The 5,000-nt window shown below is 47.8% G+C and overlaps 1 protein-coding gene across 13 annotated transcripts in view; it reads left to right on the forward strand.

The window, feature by feature from the left end:
• The window catches only part of LOC119580823 (N-fatty-acyl-amino acid synthase/hydrolase PM20D1-like), a 41,276-nt gene that overhangs the window by 9,797 nt on the left and 26,479 nt on the right, over window positions 1–5,000 (forward strand). The gene's annotated exons all lie outside the window — the stretch shown is intronic.

A 5,000-nucleotide genomic window follows, 5' to 3' on the forward strand; every position in this document is an offset into this window, starting at 1 on the left:
ATTACTACTGCTACTACTTCTACTACTACTACTGCTACTGCTACTATTACTATTGCTGCTACTACTCCTACTGTTATTGCTACTCGTAATAGTAATAGCGATAATAATAGTAATAAAAAATCATACTGTGCCCATAGTTCATCTAATAAAACATGAGTGTGCTGTATACATTTATTCGTTTTCATACACCAAGCAAACATTCCGGTAGACATTTTCGAAGCCGTTTTTTCCCTGTGATTAGTTTTTTCTCTCTTCAGATTACGGTTTCAGAGCCTTCCTTGAGAGGTACACTCTTGCAGTAAATAGTGTGACTGAAAAGTATGCAATGAACTCAGCGAGCAATCCTCATTCCATATTCTAACACTGATTTACCTAGCATGAATTACAAGCTATATGGGCCGCCGTCAACACATTTGGCTACGGAAGACGCTGGAGAGAAATCGGCAGCTTGTGAATAATGCAAGTTGAAGGCTTAATTGCTTTCGGCTTGCGGCGACTAATGAAGGCATAGATAGTGGATAGGCTGCCCGCAAACTCAGAAAGGATTCGAGTGACGAAGGATAGGTTTGATATTTTACTTTAGATGATGAAACAGCCTCGTGTGAAATAAAGAATGCAGTGAAGATTATATGTAGGGTAAAGTAATTGAGTAGTGTAGACTAATACAACGAGGCATTATTGTCGTTGATGAAGATGATTATAATGAAGAAAGGTCAGGTAGCTCTCATGATGGGTCATTGGGGTCACATCAGGACAAACTAGGTTAACCACACATATTCCTCAGACACATAAATCCCTCAACTCCTGGCCATGGGAGTTGTGGAATCGGACGAGAGACGAGTTGAGATTTTGACGAGACGAGTTAAGGAGATTTCCAACAAAGTGTAGAAGCGAGGATCTGCCAGCGAGAGGGATCTCGTCCCCACCCTGCGCTCTCCCCTCCCATCCCCAACGCCGCTCGTCCTCCGCGCCCCTCCCCCGGGCACACACGTAATCTCCACCGTCATTTCTTCCCCTCCACACACCCACACCTTCGTCCACCTCGTCCTCCACTTCAGGGCCCTCTCTCCTGCACGATGCTCTCAGCGTGGGGAGGAACTTTCAGTAATGGCTGGCGAGGGGACACACCACACCAAGGGGAAGCTCGAGTTTTAGTGCAGCGAGAGGGGAACCTTTTCTCATTGCTAGAGGGTGTGTGTGTGTGTGTGTGTGTGTGTGTGTGTGTGTGTGTGTGTGTGTGTGTGTGTGTGTGTGTGTGTGTGTGTGTGTGTGTGTGTGTGTGTGTGTGTGTGTGTATCTATAGAAAGAAAGGGAGGGAGAGGGAGAGGGAGAGGGAGAGGGAGAGGGAGAGGGAGAGGGAGAGGGAGAGGGAGAGGGAGAGGGAGAGGGAGAGGGAGAGGGGGGGGAGGGGAAAAGGGGAGGGAGAGGAGGGGGAGGAGAGGAGAGGAGAGGAGAAAAGGGGGAAAGAGGAGGAAGAGAAAGAGAGGGGGTGGGGGGAAAGAGAAAAATGAGAGAAAAAAGAGAAAAAAAGAGGGGAGAGAGAAGAGAGAAGGGAGAGAGAAAAAGGGGAGAGAAAAAAAAGAGAGAGGGGGAGAGAGAGAGAGGAAGGAGGGGAGAGAGGGGAAGGGGGAGGGGAAAAAGGGAAAAAAAAAAGAGAGAAAAGGGGGAGAGAGAGGAGAGAGAAAAAGGGGAAAAAAGAGAGAGAAAAGAATAGAAAAAAAGGGAGAGAAAAAAAGAAGAAAAAAAGGGAGAAAGAGAAAAAAAAGGGAGAGAGAAAAAAAGAGAGAAAAAGGAGAAAGGGAGGGAAGGAGAGAGAGAGAGAGGGGAAGGAAGGGAAGGAGAGAGAGAGAGAGAGAGAGAGAAAAAGAAAGAGGGGAGAAGAGAAGAGGAGAAGAGAGAGAAGGGGAAAGGAGAGAAAAAGGGAAGAAAAGAAGGGAAAAAAGAAAAAAAAAAAAAAGAAGAAAAAGAAAAAAAAAAGGGGGAGAGAAAGAAAAAGAAAGAGAGAGAGGAAAAAAGGAAAAAGAAGAGAAGGAGGAGGGGGAGAGAGAGAAGAAAGAGGAGGAGAAAAAGGGAGGAGGAGAAGAGAGGGGAGAGAGGAAAGAAGACGAGAGAGAAAGAGAGAAAAAGAGAGATAATGAGAGAAGAGAGAAGAAAAGGGGAAGAGAGAAATGAGAGGGGGAAAAGAAAAAAAAAGAAGAAGAGAAAGAGGGGAGAAAGGAGAAATGAGAAGAGAGAGGGAAAAGAGAGGGGGGAGGGGAGAGAGAGAAGAAGAGGAGAAAGAGAGAGAGAGAAAAAGGGAGGAAGGAGAAGAGAAAAAAGAGGAAAAAAGGAAAAGAGGAAAGAAGACAGGAAGAAGGGGGGGGAAAGAGGGAAAAAAGGGGAAAAGGGGAAGAGGGGGGAGAGAGAAAGGAGAGAGGAGAGAGAGGGAGAGGAGAGAGAGAGGAGAGAGGAGGAGGAGGGGGGAGGAGAGAAAAGGGGCGGAGAGAGGGGGCGAGAGAGAGAGAGCGGGGAGAGAGAGAGAGAGCGAGAGAGAGGAAAGAGAGCAAAGAGAGGGAAAGGGGAAAAGAGAGGAGGAGGAGAGGAGAGCGGGGGGGAGGGGGAAAGAGGGGGAAGAGGAGAAAGGGGGAGAGGGGGAGAGAAAGAGGGGGAAGGAGAGAAAAAAGGAGAGGAAAAGGGGGAAAAAAGAGAAGAAGAGAGGAAAAGGGGGGTGAAAAGGGGAAAAGGAAGAGAAGGGAGAGAGGAAGAGAGAGAGAGAGAGGAGAGAGGGGGAGAGAGAGAGAGGGGGAGAAAAGAGGGAGGAGAGAGGGGGGGGAGGGGGGAGAGGGGAGAAAAGAGAGAGAGGAGCGAGAGGAGAGGGGGAGAGGGGAGAGGAGAGCAAAGAGAAGGAGCGAAGGAGGCGAGAGAGAGAGCGAGAGCGAAAAGGGAGAGCGGGGGGGAGCGAGGCAAGCGGAGGAGAGCGGGGGGGAGGCGGAGCGAGAGCGAACGAGAGCGGAAAAGAAAAGAGGAAGGGGGGAAGAAGAGGAGGAGAGAGGAAGAGAGAGAGAGAGAGAGGAGAGGAGAGAGAAGAAGGAAAGAAAAACAAAAAAGGGACAGACAGAAGAAAGGGGAAAAAAAGGTGGGGAGGGGAAGGGGAGAGAAAAGGAGAGAGAGGAGAGAGAGGGGGAAAAGGGGGAGAAGAGAGAGAGAGGAGAAAAGAGAGAGAGAGAGAGAGAGAGAGAGAGAGAGAGATGCTGGAAAAAGGGGATGGAGAGAAAGGTAAGAGGGATGTATTTGCAGTTTTTGTATATAATATATATATATAAAATATATAAAATTTAATATATATAATATATAATATTAAAATTTTAAAATTTATTATATAATAAAAATAATATATAAATTTAAAAAAAAATATAAATTTAAAAAAGAAAAAGGAAAGGGAATAAGGGAGAAAAAAAGGGAAGGGGAAAGGGGGGAGGGAAAAAGGAAGGGGAAAGGAGAGGGAAAGAGGGAGGGGGGAAAAGAGGGGGAAAAAGGAGGGGGAAGGGCGGATGAAAAAAAAAGGGGAGAGGAGAGGACAGGAAAGAGTTTGGGGAGGAAAGGGAGGAGGAGGGATGAGAGGAGGGGGAGAGGAGAGGAGGGGAGAGGAGAGGAGGGGGACGGGGAAAAGGGAGATGAGAAAAGGAGGGGGGAAAAGGGGGATGACGGGGGAGAGGGGGAGGAGGGGAAAGAGGAGGGGAAAGGGGAGAGGGGGGGGGACAGGGAAAGGGAGATGAAAAGGGAGATGAGGGGAAAGGGGGGAGGAGGAGGAGGGGGAATGGGGAAAGGATGGAGAGAAAAAATTTGAGATGGGGTTTACGAGGAGGGGGGAAAATTTAGGGGGAAGGGGGAAGGGGGAAAAAAGTAAAAAAAGGGAAAGAGAGGGAGAAAATGAGAAGGAAACGGGGAGATGAAATTAGGAGGAAAGAAAATGAGGGGGAAAAAATGAAAAGGGAAAAAGGGGAGGCGGGAAAAACCGGAGGGGAAAAGGGGAAAAGGAAAATAAAAAAAACAGAGAAAAAAGGGGGAGGAAAAAAGACAGAGGAGGGGGAAGATGAATAGGAAAAAAACAGAAAAAAAATGGGATGAGAGAGGAAAAAAAAAAAAGGTGGGGAAGAAAAGAGGAGAGGGGGGAAAAAAAAAATGAAAAGGGGGAGGAGAGGATAAAAAGAGGGAGAGGAGAGGGGGGGGAAGGGGAAAGGAGAAGGAGGGGGGAGAAGGAGAAGGAGGGGAAAGGGAGGAAGATAAAAATAGATGGGATATAGAAAGATTTTAGAAGATAAAAGATAGAGGAAATAGATGGGAAAAAATTAAGTTTGATGGGATAGATAGAGAAAATTAGAGGGAGAGGGGAAAAAGGGAGAGGAGAGAGGAAGGGGAGGAGAGGAGGGGGAGAGGGAGAGAGGAAAACGAGAAGGGGGGAAAAGGGGAGGGAAAAACGTTATAGTGAAGGGGAGGGGGGTTTAGGGGACAGGGACAGAAAAAACAGAAAAAAACGGAGAGAAAAGGGGGGAGGGGAAGAGAGAAGGGAGAGAAAAAAAAAGGGGAGGGGAAGGGGGGGGGCACCCGTACGCAAAAAATGTGAAAAAAATTTCAGGGAAGTTTTGAAAGTCGGGGCCTGGGGAAAGGCTGTGGGGAAGCGGGGGGGGGGGCGAGGAGGGTAGGGTAGGAGTAGGAAAATTGAGTTTTTTTTTCATTCATTTATTTATTTTCTGGGGTGAGTGGGGGGGGGGGGGGAAAGCGTATTTATGAAAGCGGCGACATGAGTGGGCGGTCATAGCACGCTGGACGTCTATATCATTATCAATTAACGGAATGGATTTGTGAATGGGAGTCGGTAGCGTAGCGCGGTGTGTAGGCAGTGCCGCATGACGCAATCGTTAGTCAACGCGTTCTGTTCGTCCGATCGCACGTGTGTACTCTTATTTTTATTTGCTTGTGTGTGTGTGTGTGTGTGTGTGTGTGTGTGTGTGTGTGTGTGT

Source organism: Penaeus monodon, chromosome 14, assembly GCF_015228065.2.
Source record: "Penaeus monodon isolate SGIC_2016 chromosome 14, NSTDA_Pmon_1, whole genome shotgun sequence".
Classification (NCBI taxonomy): domain Eukaryota; kingdom Metazoa; phylum Arthropoda; class Malacostraca; order Decapoda; family Penaeidae; genus Penaeus; species Penaeus monodon.